Source organism: Myxocyprinus asiaticus, chromosome 23, assembly GCF_019703515.2.
Source record: "Myxocyprinus asiaticus isolate MX2 ecotype Aquarium Trade chromosome 23, UBuf_Myxa_2, whole genome shotgun sequence".
In the NCBI taxonomy this organism is placed as follows: Eukaryota; Metazoa; Chordata; class Actinopteri; order Cypriniformes; family Catostomidae; genus Myxocyprinus; species Myxocyprinus asiaticus.
In genome coordinates this window covers 34,413,760-34,429,368 of record NC_059366.1, presented here as the reverse complement: position 1 = coordinate 34,429,368, position 15,609 = coordinate 34,413,760, and positions in this window count along the sequence as shown.

The following is a 15,609-nucleotide window of genomic DNA, read 5'->3' as shown; positions in this document are numbered from 1 at the left end:
CTCTGGAGATAGACATTTTGTTACTTATTTTTTATTATGCAGACAAATCAGTATCAACATAGTTACTGTGTGGTTCCTGTGGAAATGCAGTTGTATCACAAATTCATGGACATTTATAATTTGATAATGACTCCAATTAATGAACTAGTACTTCTTGCAATGAAGCTTGGTACCGTAATCCATAAAAACTACGCATGGGCGCTTGCTTTAGTGTTGCCACCCCATAAAAAAATTTCTAGATCCGCCCCTGCTCAGAATCCATTGAGTCACTGGAAAATAAACTGATTCCTGCTGCCAAAACCAGTGAAAGGGTTTGTTCACAATGTATTAATTACAATGTTCTTCCACCTTCAAAGAGTACTGGATTAAAATGGACTCCTGTGTTATTTTGCTATTGCCAACATTCTTTACAGCAAATAAATGTACTGTATAATAGCACGCCAGCTGGCAAGTCTGCAAGAATTGTAGAATGAGATTGCTCAAGAGAAAAACAATTATCTTGATTATGTTGAGGGCCTCAGCTACTGTACAGACTTGTATAGCTTTTTGAGAAACAGAAGGATCCATTTTAAAGGTTTTTTTTGTTACGTCCGTAACATGCCAACACGAATTCGTCACACGAGAGACATGTGATCTCGGCACTCTTGTGAAAGTGTATATTGCTGCTGAACGGAAGCGATGCTTTATAATTAAAGCATCCAAATATTGATCTTTTTTGCACCAAAAGCGATCATATCGCTTTAAAAGACATTCATTTAACTGCTTGAGTCGTATGAATGACGTTTATGCTGACCCCCTGTGATTTTTGGAGCTTTAAAAGTCTGATCACCATCCACTTGCATTTTAAGGACCTACTGCGCTGAGATATTTTATTTTTCTTCAAATGTGTTCTGCTGAAGAAATAAAGTTATACACTGCTGAGATGGCATTAGGGGGAGTAAATGGAGAGAATTTTCATTTTTGGGTGAGCTATCCCTTTAATGTCTTGCTTCCTAGAAAGAACTCCGTACAAATCTATATATAGTGGTTGGAGAATGTTTAAATTCTTTTATGATATAAATGTTTAAAATATTCGGATGTACCGAAACCGCTCTCACCCAGTTTATTTTTAGGAAACCTGTTTTATTATTTTTATAATGTTGTTTGGTGACCTTAGTGGCACAGAAATTTCAATTTAGCAGTGCTGACAGACCCTTAAACTTTAGTTTCTGTATAATTTGAGAAAAATGAACAGTCATTCCAGGGCCCAATTCCTGAGGCCACTGGCTGCTCGAAGTGTAATTACGTTGCTGTATCAACCAATGAAATCGCACCCACTCTCCTCTCTAGAGGCGGTAAGTGTGTGTGCCAGATTCTCTAATAAATGAATTGCAGGTTTGATACTTTTGGACTCTAGTACATGCAGGCTTGTATGACTGCTCTCTGAGCTGCAAAATAAGATTTATTGTCTTGGCAAAGGGGAAAATTTATTTTTTCAGATAATTTATGATCTCTTTATGAAAAGGGTCGCAGATTTGCCACCCCTCTGACCCCAATATTCTTGCATGCGCCAACCAATCACAACATGCCAATGTCACCATTCTTGCACTTGTGTATTTTCAGCTTCCAATGGTAGTAATTGCCATTTAAGTTTGAGTAATTTCTAGTGTCGCCAAACAAAATAGAGCACAAAAATCTGGTTCTGGAAGTAAAAATACCATTAATTTTCTCCATATGGGAATAGATTTTTAATGATAACTTAAACCTTTAAAGAGTGACCTGAGCTTTGAGGTTGTTAATCAATGCCATATGCTTCTCTTCAAGCCATCAGTCTGCATTATTTCATCTTCACTTAAAAAAAAAGTGTTTAATATCAGAATGTTCGATGAAGAACTTCACTTCCCATGATCCTAAAGGGAAGTGATCCACCAATCAGAGAACTGTGCTAAACCAAGCCTGCTAAACTATTTCTGTAGTGAAAGTCCACTCCCATGATGCTCTGTGAATGGTGCAGTTGAGTCAGTCTCCCTATGCTCAAATTACTTATATATTTGCATATATCTGAATATTTTGCAATAAAATGTAAATATATTGTTTATATACTGTACTTAAACTTTACTTAAAATCAATCATTTTATATTTTTTCCATCATTTTATATTCAATTACATCATTTGCAATGATTCATGGGATTGTAGTTCTTTCCCTTATAAAAGACTTTTAAGTATACAGTCTTGTACTTTTGTCTTTTTGTCTGGTTTTTAAATGGTTTTTTGCTACAAATGAAAGTTTGGAATGTTATGATTCACCTTAGAGCTGGTTGATTCGGTTCGTGGCTTAGAACTCTTATGAAATATTTTTTTGAAAAATTAATGAATCTAAAAGTATTTTTTACAACCAAGACAGCTGAAAAAAATGGGTAGGCACTGTTGTGCTCTATTACAAATATAATGACTGTTTTAAAACAGGTTTCCAGAACACTGCCGCCATTGGTTGGACAAACAGACAGTCCTGCCACAAAAATCCCACCATTGGTTCAGCCAAATGTTGCTGTGTCGGGCTATTCAAACAAACAGCAATGTTTTGAAAGTGCAACAGAGCCACAGTGTTTAACATTTTCAGGGGAATCAACCTACGAATGGCTTACTTATAAACTCCGCAAAAAAAAGAAATGTCCTCTCACTTTCAGCTGCTTTATTTTCAGCAAACTTTACGTGTAAATATTTGTATGAACAAAAAGATTCAATAACTAAGACATAAACTGAACAAGTTTCTCAGACATGTGACTAACAGAAATAGAATGTGTTCCTGAACAAAGGCAGGAGGGGGTCAAAATCAAAAGTAACAGTCAGTCACTGCATTAAGTATTGCAGTGCATCTCATCTTAATGGACTGCACCAGATTTGCCAGTTCTTGCTGTGAGATGTTACCCCACTCTTCCACCAAGGCACTTGCAAGTTCCCGAACATTTCTGGGGGGAATGGCCCTAGCCCTCACCCTCCGATCCAACCGGTTCCAGACGTGCTCATTGAGATCCGGGCTCTTCACTGGCCATGGCAGAACACTGATATTCCTGTCTTGCAGGAAATCATGCACAGAACGAGCAGTATGGCTGGTGGCATTGTCATGCTGGAGGATCATGTCAGGATAAGCCTGCAGGAAGGGTACCACATGAGGGAGGAGGGTGTCTTCCCTGTAGCGCACAGCGCTGAGATTGTTGTCATTGCAGGCAAGCTCAGTCCAATGATGCTGTGACACACCGCCCCAGACCATGACGGACCCTCCACCTCCAAACCGCTCCCGAGTACAGGCATTGGTGTAACGCTCATTCCTTCAACAATAAACACAAGTCCAACCATAACCCCTGGTGAGACAAAACCACGACTCATCAGTGAAGAGCACTTTTTGCCAGTCCTGTCAGGTGTGATATTCGGATGTACCGATCCTGTGCAGGTGTTGTTACACGTGGTCTGCCACTGCGAGGATGATTAGCTATCCTTCCTGTCTCCCTGTAGCGCTGTCTTAGGCGTCTCACAGTATGGACATTGCAATTTATTGCCCTGGCCACATCTGCAGTCCTCATGCCTCCATGCAGCATGCCTAAGGCACGTTCACGCAGATGAGCAGGGACCCTGGGCATCCTTCTTTTGGTGTTTTTCAGAGTCAGTAGAAAGGTCTCTTTAGTGTCCTACGTTTTTATAATTGTAACCTTAATTGCCTACCGTCTGTAAGCTGTTAGTGTCTTAACGACCATTCCACAGGTGCATGTTCATTAATTGTTTATGGTTCATTGAACAAGCATGGAAAACATTGTTTAAACCCTTTACAATAAGGATCTGTAAAGTTATTTGGATTTTTACAGAATTATCTTTAAAATACAGTGTCATGAAAAAGGGACATTTCTTTTTTGCTGAGTTTAGTTGTCTCTGCATATTCATCAGAAATGTATACATGGAAAAAAGTACACCCATTTCCTTTAATGTGATTTGGGCACTTTAATCTAAGTGATTTTGGTAAGAAAAAATCTGCTAAAGCAAGATAAAAAAAAAAAAAATTGCATCTTTTTTTTTTTTTTTCAAAAACAGGACTGTTGTGTGACTTAAAATGCATTAACCTTACATTGTCACAGATGGCAGATCTTAAGAGACAGCAAGAGGAAGATAAAGAGAGAGCGATCACTTGCTCTGAGAGTTTTCAGTGTGGCACTCAGATGAGCGTTCCATCTCAAGATCAAAGCTCATTGTAAGTGAGATCTGAACTCACACTGAGGAGTCAAGTGTGTCTCTCTCCCTGCAGTCCAGACATGACTCCTGCTCTAGACCAGACAGCAGAAAAGTAAACAGGGCAGCTTTGTTACAGAGACAAAAAAAAAAAAAAAAAAAGGCTTTCTTTGCACGCACACACAAACAAACACACTTCTGTGTCCCATTCCTGCTAAGATATGGAACTGATCTTGCCCCACAAATCTTGCATCATATCTTGCACCACAGGATCACTTTCCTCAGCAAATCTCATTAAACATGCAGTGACTGTGTTTCCGCTGATGTGGTGTACTAGAGATGTAATCTGCATATTTGAATGTCTAAATTATTAAAGATTGTGTTAAGCATTGTAAAAAGGCGAGTAAAAATATATACTTTGGAGGGTGTAAGGGTTGAGAATGACATTAGACTGCACTCGTTGATCATTTCTAGCAGTTAAAATACATGAAAACATTCTCAAGGATGCAAAAGGTTTCATTTTCATTGTTAAATGCACAACTGCATTCACTTGACCTAATAAAACATGCTGTTGATCTTGCCTTTCCGATTCAGAGAACAAAACCTTCTTTCTACACTACGGTATGATGCTCTCATGGGACGTAACATCTTATGATAGAAGAGACAAAACCAACTAGGCCAGAAAAACTCTTCCTGTGAAGTCCTAGATTCTCAAGGTTATGTGTAAAGATAGCTCTGGTTTGCTAGTGTACTGTTGCTGCATGTGGGTTAGTCTTGGGGTAAGTAAGCCCTGTCATTAGAGACATGCTCAAAGTAGCCGAACAGATGGAAGCATTGCTAATTTAAACCCTGGGGAGTCTAGAGATCAGGCTTTGCTTTTTTGTCTGCCCTGTCTCTAATCGGACCTCTCCGACACACTGTGTGTGTTTTTTGCTGGTCGGTCGTCTAGCATGTCAGTATTACTGCACTGAAACTTAATGAAATTTCATCTCCCCTTGGATATGGCCATGTAAAAATAATAACAATAACAATGGAAATGTAACTGTAAACTGTTGGCTTACATTCAAGAAGAATACATCAAAGGTGCAATGCTAATATCAGTTTGGAACAGCTGTGACATTAGGTGGTGGTCATTGCAAGGTCACTGCACTATGCACATTACTGTCATCAAATATCCTACTCTAATAATATGAGAACATTTTCCCTAACAGCTGTTTGTGTGCGTGTATGTGCACATGTGCATGGATGTATTATGACATACGCCTAATGGGCTGCAGGCACATACACAAAACACACTCAATCTGTGTGCGCTGATAGTCACATGATGTGTGTCCATCCAATACAAATATACTGCAGGTTATCAGTCAGAGTAATTAACAAGAATGTTGATCCCATGTAGTATTGCAGAAAAATAAATGCTTCTTACATGTGCACTCCAATTCTCTTATGGAAAGCAAAATATATTTGCTAAGCTGTCTCTACATAATGGAAGAACAACATGCCTGCCAATTTTAAATGTCCTTATACCAGGCACAATGTGACAATATTCCAGCAAAAAGCAATTTTTCTGTTCACAATGAAAATGAAAATGCTGTGTAATGTGATACATTCACAGCCAATCAAAAGATATTTTATGTTTAATGTACAATTATGAGAAGCAAGGCTTTGAACCAATGAGATTTTACAGTGGGCCAGGCTATAAAGCACAATGCACTAGTAATAGAATCCAAGCAGTTGACAGAATGTTTAGATTTACATGAAAGAGCATGACAAGTGCATCACATGTGGTCGACCAAATAAATAAATATATATAGACCGATCAGCCACAACATTAAAACCACCTGCCTAATATTGTGTAGGTCCCCCTCGTGCCGCCAAAACAGCGCCAACCCAATACTTCTCACCACAATTGTACAGAGCGGTTATCTAAGTTGCCGTAGACTTTGTCAGTTCGAACCAGTCTGGCTATTCTTTGTTGACCTCTCTCATCAACAAGGCGTTTCCATCCACAGAACTGCCGCTCACTGGATGTTTTTTGTTTTTGGCACCATTCGGAGTAAATTCTAGAGACTGTTATGTGTAAAAATCCCTGGAGATCAGCAGTTACAGAAATACTCAAAACAGCCCGTCTGGCACCAACAGTCATACTATGGTCCAAATAACTGAGATCACTTTTTCCCCCCATTCTGTTGGTTGATGTGAACATTAACTGAAGCTCCTGACCCCTATCTGCATGATTTTATGTACTGCACTGCTGCCACATAATTGGCTGACTAGATAATCTTATGGATGATTGTTGGTGCCAGATGGGCTGGTTTGAGTATTTCTGTATGGTTTGAGAGCGCGTCTGCTACACGGTTGAGGACGCCCAGAAGGTGAGTGGCTTGCAGAGACTTCAACGTCTGCTGACTCCAAAGGAGGCGGCAGTGGACGAGTTGCGACGTGAGCATACACCGCCTTGGCGGTTTATGTATGCCACGGTTGCCGTGTTGTCGGTCCGGACCAACACATGCTTGTCCTGAATCAACGGCCAAAGCCTCCGCAGGGCGAGCAATACCGCCAGCAACTGTAAGCAGTTGATGCCATTGGAGTCGTGGCCCTGTCCAGAGCCCTGATACTGCTTGCCCGTTGCACATGGTGCCCCAGCCCGAGTTCGAGGTGTCTGTCGTGACCATGACGCGCCTTGAGACCTGCTCTAAGGGAACGTCCGCCCGTAGAAATGCCAGGTCCAACCAAGGGCTGAAAGTCTGACAGCACTGTGGCTTGATAGTCACACGCTGGGTGCCGTGGCACCATGCCAACCTCGGGACTCGAGTCTGTAGCCAGTGCTGAAGTGGTCTCATATGCATCAACCCGAGGGGGAGAACTGCCGCCGAGGATGTCATATGCCCTGGGAGCCTCTGAAATTGTTTCACTGGTGCCGCTACCTTCTGCCTGAAGGTTTTCGGGCAGGACAGAACTGACTGAGCATGCTTGGTCATAAGACATGCCATGAGAGTGACCGAGTCCAACTCCACACTGAGAAAACAGATGCTCACAATAGATCTCGTGAGTGAGCTAGGATTAGCCAGTCGTCAAGATAAGTCGAGGAAGGATCGATACGTGGAAGCATGTGTCCTTCAGGTTGATGGCCGTGAACCAATCCTGACGTCATACTGACGCCGGGATGCGCTTCTGCGTCAACATCCTGAACAGAAGCCTGTGTAAGGCCCCGCTCAAGGCACGCAGGTCCAAGACTGGGCGCGACCCTCCCCCTCTCTCGGGCATGATAAAACAAGGGCTCGGCTACGGGGACGGGTGCTAATGCTCCCTTTGCCAGAGGGGTGAGAACCTCCGCATGGAGGACTGAAATAGAGAGGATGCCACTGAACCTGGATGGGCATCTGGTGAACTGGATCGCGTAGCTGAGACGAATCGTCCTGATGAGCCACTGCGAGGGGCTGGAGAACGCTAACCAGGCCTCCAGGCTCTGCGCCAGAGGCACCAAGGGGACGACTGTATTTACCAGGCCCGGGCAGGGTGGTTCGCAGCAAGGCAGAGCAGGTGCCCCACCGGAAAGACAGCTCAGGGGGGACATACAGCTCCGCAAGTCCGCAACAGCGGCTGGTGGCTGGGATGGGCAAGCGGCCCCAGAGACCAGCATACTTACCTGTTCGCCGGCCATCAGGTTGACCGGAAAGACTTCCAGGGCCTGGCGTGCTGACCCAGGGAATGAGGGAACTGCTCTTTTATTGACCATGCGGGTGCCGAGGCCCAGAGGGCACCCGGCGATTTCATACTTGCCACGCGCTGGCCCAAGGGCGATGGTGGGGCTGGTAAGTTCACCCGGCCAGACTGGTCAGAGTTAGACATCTCATTCCTGTGTTGCCCGTGTCAGGGCCACCTTGAAGCCCGTCCAGGATTCTTGGGGCAGACTGATGGGCAGGTGGAGCCGCCTTCCCACAGGAGGATCTTCTACTCGGAGGCTGGCGTACGGGCTCCGATGCTTCGGGAGCCGGGGCAGACGGGGCGCAGGACTTCGGAGGCCCGAAGGCGGCTGAGTCGTGCCGTGGCAGGATTTGTTTTGATCGCCTCGGTCTGCTTCCTCACCATCAAGTACTGATGGGCGAAGTCCTCGACCATGTCACCAAAAAGCCCTCTTTGGGAGATGGGCGCATCGAGAAAGCGAACCTTCTTGGCGTCACGCATCTCCACAAGGTTGAGCCACAGGTGCCACTCTTGGACCACCAGAGTGGACATTGTTCGGCCCAGAGCGCACACCGTGACCTTCGTTGCCCATAGGGCGAGGTCGGTCGCAGTACGCAGTTCCTGCACAAGCCCTGGGTCGGTTCTACCCTCATGCAGACCTTCCCACGCCTTGGCCTGGTGGACCTGCAGGATGGCCATGGCGTGCAGGGCTGAGGCGGCCTGACCCGCGGCCTTGTAAGCCTTCGTCACCAACGAGGAAGAGAACTTACAGGCCTTGGAAGGGAGCCTTGGTCAGTCCCTCCAGGTGGCTGCACCCTGCGGATGTAAATGCACTGCTATGGCGCGCTCTACCTGGGGAAGCTCAACGTATTCCGTAGCCACACCGCCGCCGAGGGTAGTTAGGATGGATGAGCCTGCAAAGAGTGTACAGGCAGAAAAAAGTGCCTTCCACGAATTTGTTAGCTCCACGTGCACTTCCGGGAAGAAAGGCACTGGGGCGGGGCGCAGCCGTGAGTCACGCTCCGAACCCAGAAACCAATCATCCAGCCGCAAACGCTCGGGGCAAGACGGAGGGTTCCACTTTAGCCCGATGTTCGCAGCCACCCGGGCAAGCACGGCTGCCATCTCAGTGTACACCTCATCCTGAGCTCTACCGTGAACGGGAGCTCAGAAGATTCGTCCGCTTCCGACAGCAGAAACCCACCCTCTGATGCTGCGACCGATAACTCATCCTCGTCACGAACCGCGAGCGACACATTAAATCCACCCTGAGGCGGACCGCCTGCATTGCTCGACAGCTCTTCCGGGTAGAATAAGCGTGCTGGGGGATAGGAGGTCCGCGGGGGCATAAGCCAGTGGAAATGCTCCCACGTCTACATCCAGATTGCCCACGCCGCTCTCCGACCCGGCCGCCTGAGTTTCAACCCAGGATGGAGTGGGTTGGGAAGCAGCCGCGGTGGGTCCTTGCTTCATGAAGAAGGAAGTGAGCCATGACTGCAACATTCTAATGGGCATGTTCTCGCAATGAGAATATAACCGCTCCACGAAAGCTGCCTCAGCGTTCTGGCGCCCCAAGCACTTGAAACAGGTTTCATGGCTATCCGGAGGGGAGAGATAACCACCACATCCAGTAGCACATAGGCGAAAGACCATCTTTAAAAAGACGGCAATCGTTTGTGCGAGCTCTTTTAGTAGAAAATATACTCTTTTAGATATATACTCTTTTAGCACCTGTAGACTCGGCCGCCGAAGTGCCCAGGGGAAGCACAACACTCGACTGTGCGAGGATGACTCCTGATATGCGGCGTAAATCCAGCAGTGTAAGCATAGTTGATAGGACGAACACAATACATGCATTCGGCTCCGAAGAAAAAAAATCTGAATGAGTGGTGCACGCCCTCTCCTTTTATACCAGTATGACCGGGGCGAAGAGTGGCATGCAAATTCCACTCGCCAATTCTCATTGGCCTTTTCTATTTTAAGCAAAGGTGACTGGGGCTCTCAAGATCGAACCCCTAGTGTCACTACATCGACACAGACGAGTGAGTGACAGACAGGGAACATTGTTTAAATCCTTTACAATACAGATCTGTAAAGTTATTTGGATTTTTACAGAATTATCTCTAAAATACAGTGTCCTGAAAAAGGGAAGTGTCTCTTTTTGCGGAGTTTATATACAGTATACCAAGGGTCTTCAACAGGGGGTCCACAAATTATTGTTTGATCTACCATTGGTACTGGTAGTAATCACTCACATGCGAGCGAAAGCTAGAGATAAGTGTATGTAGTTTAATCCATCGACATGTTAAAGTGCCTTGCACATGCATGCCAAAACTTCCTCTTTCTTTTTAATCCTTGCTCATATTCGCGCATCCTGTTGCATTTTGTTATGAACTGATTGAAACGCTAAACTATTAAAGTGTGATGAAACTGAGCTAGTCAGCATGCAGCACGGACAAACCATTCACACGCCCATGCTCATCATGAGTTGCTCAAAGCATGGCACACATAAGGTTCAGCAGCAATGCAGTAGATGGTCGCATGAGTAAATGCGTCTACTTTGCACTGGTAGTGCTGTGCAGTTGAGCTGATGACAGCCTATCATTTCTTTTATAATTATTTGCGTTTTGCTTTCAGAACAAAAGCCTACTTGCCTGGTGTAGCCTAAATAAATAGTTACCGCTGAGACTATCAAGCTGGCATACATGGTCCTTAACGTTCCACACACACACACACACACACACAAGACGGTGACTCAAAACAACATAATTAAAGGTTCACTCAGTCATTGTTTTCCTCATTGCAAAGTTTTACTCCTAATGAAATTTAAAAGTAAAATATATGTATAAAATTGATCACACACATGAAACAAAGACTCCATTTTAGTAACTTTATTAAAAAAAATTATAATAATATTCTGCATGGACAGGGTCTGTCTGTGTGTGTGTGTCTGTCTGTCTTTTTCTTTTTATTAAGGAGAGGGTATGGAACAGTGATTAACAAGGAAAATTAAAAATGTCACTTCATGTCAGAAAAGTTGCAGACCCCTGCTGTACATTATTTAATGGTTATTTCAATAGCTTTGCAATATAAACATCATAAAGTATGTACATCCAATAATATGGTAGCCTACCAAACACATTTTTATAGGCATAAAATGCAACACTCCATTTTATACAATATGTAACAGGGGTCCCGGCTCCATCTCTCTACCCACCAAGGGGTCTTTGGTCTGAAAATTGTTGAAGACCCCTGCAGTATACTGTATATATCAGCATTATCTGATAACTGCGCCCACTTGGCCAATTAACATATGTCTGAATTTCAGAGTACATATTTTGTTTTCTTTTTATGTTTTGAGTACATGCAAGTGTTGGATTCGAGTCCACCTTAGTCGAGACTGAGTCAAGTCCGAGTCTTTAAACGATCGAGTCCGAGTCGAGTCCATAGCAGGCCGAGTCAGAGTCGATTCCGAATGAATCTGTTCAAGAATCTGAATTAAAATTGTAACTGTAAACTCAACATCAATATTTTAAGCTTATTTTGACCATCACAACTTAGAAGAACAATTTGTCAATATAAATGCAAAAAAAAAAAATAATAATAATAATTTTATCCTGCTGAACAAATTTCAAAGTGGTTTCAGAATGAAAGCATATGCTTTAGGTGTATGAAGACAAATCTGTCCGTCAGCACACTTCCTATTGCGTTCTGTTGACATTTAAATTATTTGTTGCTTTTTCCCTCCACTCAAACATACACCAAAGAAAGTGAAAGCTGCATTAGTCATTACAACCAGAGTTATTATTATTTCGATTTTTAATTTTTTTATTTCTACTTCATTTTCAATTTGTCCATTCAATTTAGTTTAGTTTTATCTAAAATTAAGGGTGAAATACATTTAATGTTATTAATTAAATACATTTAATGTGTTTTAATACATTTAATAAATGGTAATATTAAAACATTTAATAATGCCCATAAAATTAAATACAACATAAAATAAAATAAAAACAGAAAATATCAGATACCATTAAAAAATATTTATATTCTACAGTACTACACTTCACACTTTTCAGTCCTCTGCCGTGTCCAGGTGTAGCCTACTTCCCTAAAGTCAAGATCAAACTCACCTTGGGCTGATGTTTCGTTCTTTTCACATTATATTTAGTATGGATAATAGGTGAATAGAGACTTCTCCCCTCACTTGTGTTCTTCATTGTATTTTCTGACTTTTTTGCCACTGAAATGTAGTGCCAGCTTTACAGGTAACACACAGGTTGCGCTACAAATATGTGACGGACTGAGTTGTACAATTTCCATCATGGTCTATTTCATCTGTCATATTAATTTAAATGTCCCTGATACATAGTAAATTTGATTTTGTCTCGATATAGTCAATATTTTCAGTTAGAAATGACTGCGTATAAGCGTGAGTCTGATAAAATGTGTTCTATTTAATAATTTGCAGAGTTGGGGAACGTTCTTTTAAAAGTGTGCTCACGTTATTGATATTTCTGGATGAGAGCGGCAGAGCATGTCTGGCGAATGGCGATCTCTTTCCCGCACACATACAGCACAGAGAGAGCTAAAAAAAAGTACTTTGAAAGAGTGCACGCTGCTGCTCTCAGCCAGAATAATCACACTTAAGGACATATACATGTGAAAACTGATGCACAGTATCAAATACACAGAATGTATGATGGTACTAACTGTAGAGATCACATCAATATGAAGACAAAGCCAAATCTCGGACATTTAGAGGCAATTTTGAAATCCCGGCCGGACGCTTTTTTCAGGTCTGAAAAAGAGAACGTATGGTCACCCTATCTTACATTTATTTTTTTGTTTGTTTGTTTTCCATTGCATCACAAATGCCATGGACTCAGCTGGACTTGGAAAAAAATCCCAAGTCCGAGAGGCTCGAGTCAGAGTCAAGTCTGAGTAAAAATGCATCCGAGTCCGTGAAAAGTCCAAGTCCATTAAAATTGGACTCGTGACTCAGATTCGAGTCTGAACTCGAGTACCGCAACTCTAGTACCTACAATACAATAATGCAATGATTAAAGAGAGACAATGTTTGTTTTTTAGCCATCAGCCACCCTGCTCTAAATATTAGTCTCAGCCATTGAAAAATCCATATCGGTCAACCACATTTTAAGAATTAATACTGCATACCTCAGGCAGCATGACAAATATGTTCAATTAGGCTAGGATTGAACATTTGAAATGAACAAGGCCCATAATGCAAACACAAAATCATTAAATGAGTCATTACGAGTAAGAAAAAAACATATGTATAGGGTCTATTCTCTTGCTGTCCTTCAGAATGAATGTTATGAAGATGGTCCTCTGCAAAGATCTGGTGCAGCTCATTTTAAGCAAGGTTCAAATCCTCTGGGAGTGAGCATGGCACCTCTCTCAAAAGCACCACAGCATCTTTCAATAGTCCACAAGAGATGCATCACAGATATCTGGTGTTTGAACTAAAAGCCAGCTCGAAAAGCAGATAAATTCTTGAAATTGCAACATTTTGACTAAAGTTTGTTAAAAATGCCACCAAACTGCCAGATCCAGTTGAATAAATCTAAAGATTTAATTAATTTCAAGTTGATTATTAGGAATCATTCCAAGAGTCAGTCAATTACTGACTCTTATTCTCTGCTAAGACCTTAGATCATGATATCAGAGGCATTTCTGTGGGTTTATGTTCTTTTTCCACAAAAATAAATTTTAAATAAACCAGTATCAGCACATGAGGAACAAGGCAGTGACCTATTTTCAGCAGGCTGCTCTATTTTCTGGCACACCTGGGATGAGAATACAAGTTGGAGTAAAGATTGCAGTTTGTCGGTTTCTTTATCTCCCTCTTTTTGTCTGTCAGTCTTGTTATTTTCTTTCTCATTCCACATGTTTGATACATGTTTAGTTACCCATGTCTTAAACAGGGCTCCAGCATAAAACCATTAAACCAAAATGCATTTCTGCTAATTTTGTCTCTGATTGCACTCAGAAGAAATGTGAAGGCTTAATTGAGCTGAGTAATTGGCCAGTATTTGCCACAGCGATGACATTCCCCCACCACTGGCTTTGACACATGTGCAGTGCTCATTAGAGTGAGGAAGTCTCTCAAACGAGGCAGGAAAACGTGACAAGCTGCTTTGTTTTAGCTTTTATGTAACAGCAGGGTGCTCTCATGCTCATAATTGACCTGGATTAAACATGTTCCAATCTCTGTACCTCTGTCATTAATGGCATGTGGGTGGGTGGGTTAACAAGATCAGTGAGCACATATACCTGAGATTTATACATATAGTATATTACACTGAATGTTGGAATTGACTGTAACAGCATGCTGCACTGGCTAGCAGTAAATCTATAAAATTTTTATACTAAGAAAACATGCAATTAATCGTGATTAAATTTTTTTTTTTCGTTTGACAGCCCTAATAAATAAATAACTAATATATATATATATATATATATATACACACGCACACACACACACCCCGATCAGCCACAACATTAAAACCACCTGCTTACTATTGTGTAGGTCCCCCTCGTGCCGCTAAAACCGCGGCAACCCGCATCTCAGAATAGCATTCTGAGATGACATTCTTCTCACCACAATTGTACAGAGTGGTTATCTGAGTTACAGTAGACTTTGTTAGTTCAAACCAGTCTGGCCATTCTCTGTTGACCTCTCATCAACAAGGCATTTCCGTCCACAGAACTGCCCCTCACTAGATGTTTTTTTGTTTTTGGCACCATTCTGAGTAAATTCTAGAGACTGTTGTGCATGAATATCCCAGGAGATCAGCAGTTACAGAAATACTCAAACCAGCCCATCTGGTACCAACAATCATGCCAAGGTCCAAATCACTGAGATCAAATTTTTCCCCATTCTGATGATTGATGTGAACATTAACGGAAGCTCCTGACCCATATCTGCATGATTTTATGTACTGCACTGCTGCCACACGATTGGCTGATTAGATAATCGCATGGATAATTGTTGGTGCCAGACCGGCTGGTTTGAGTATTTCTGTAACTGCTGATCTCCTGGGATTTTCACACACAACAATTTCTAGAATTTAATCAGAATGGTGCCAACAACAAAAAAATATCCAGTGAGCGGCAGTTCTGCGGATGGAAATGCCTTGTTGATGAGAGAGGATAACAGAGAATGGCCCAGACTGGTTCAAACTGACAAAGTCTACGATAACTCCGATAACCTCTCTGTACAATTGTGGAGAGAAGAATATAATCTTAGAATGCTATTCTGAGATGCGGGTTGGTGCTGTTTTGGCAGCACAAGGGGGACCTACACAATATTAGGCAGGTGGTTTTAATGTTGTGGCTGATTGGTGTGTGTATATTTTATTTATATATATATATATGGCCGACAGGCCAGAGCTGTTTTGGTGGCACGAGGGTGACCTACATGATATTAGGCAGGTGGTTTTAATGTTGTGCCAATCAGCCACAACATTAAAACCACCTGCCTAATATCATGTATGTCACCCTCGTGCCACCAAAACAGCTCTGGCCCGTCGAGGCATGGACTCCACAAGACCTCTGAAGGTGTCCTGTGCTATCTAGCACCAAGATGTTAGCAGCAGATTCTTTAAGTCCTGTAAGTTGCGAGGTAGAGCCTCCATGGATCGGACTTGTTGGTCCAGCACATCCCATAGATGCTCAATTGAAATGAGACCTTGAACTCTT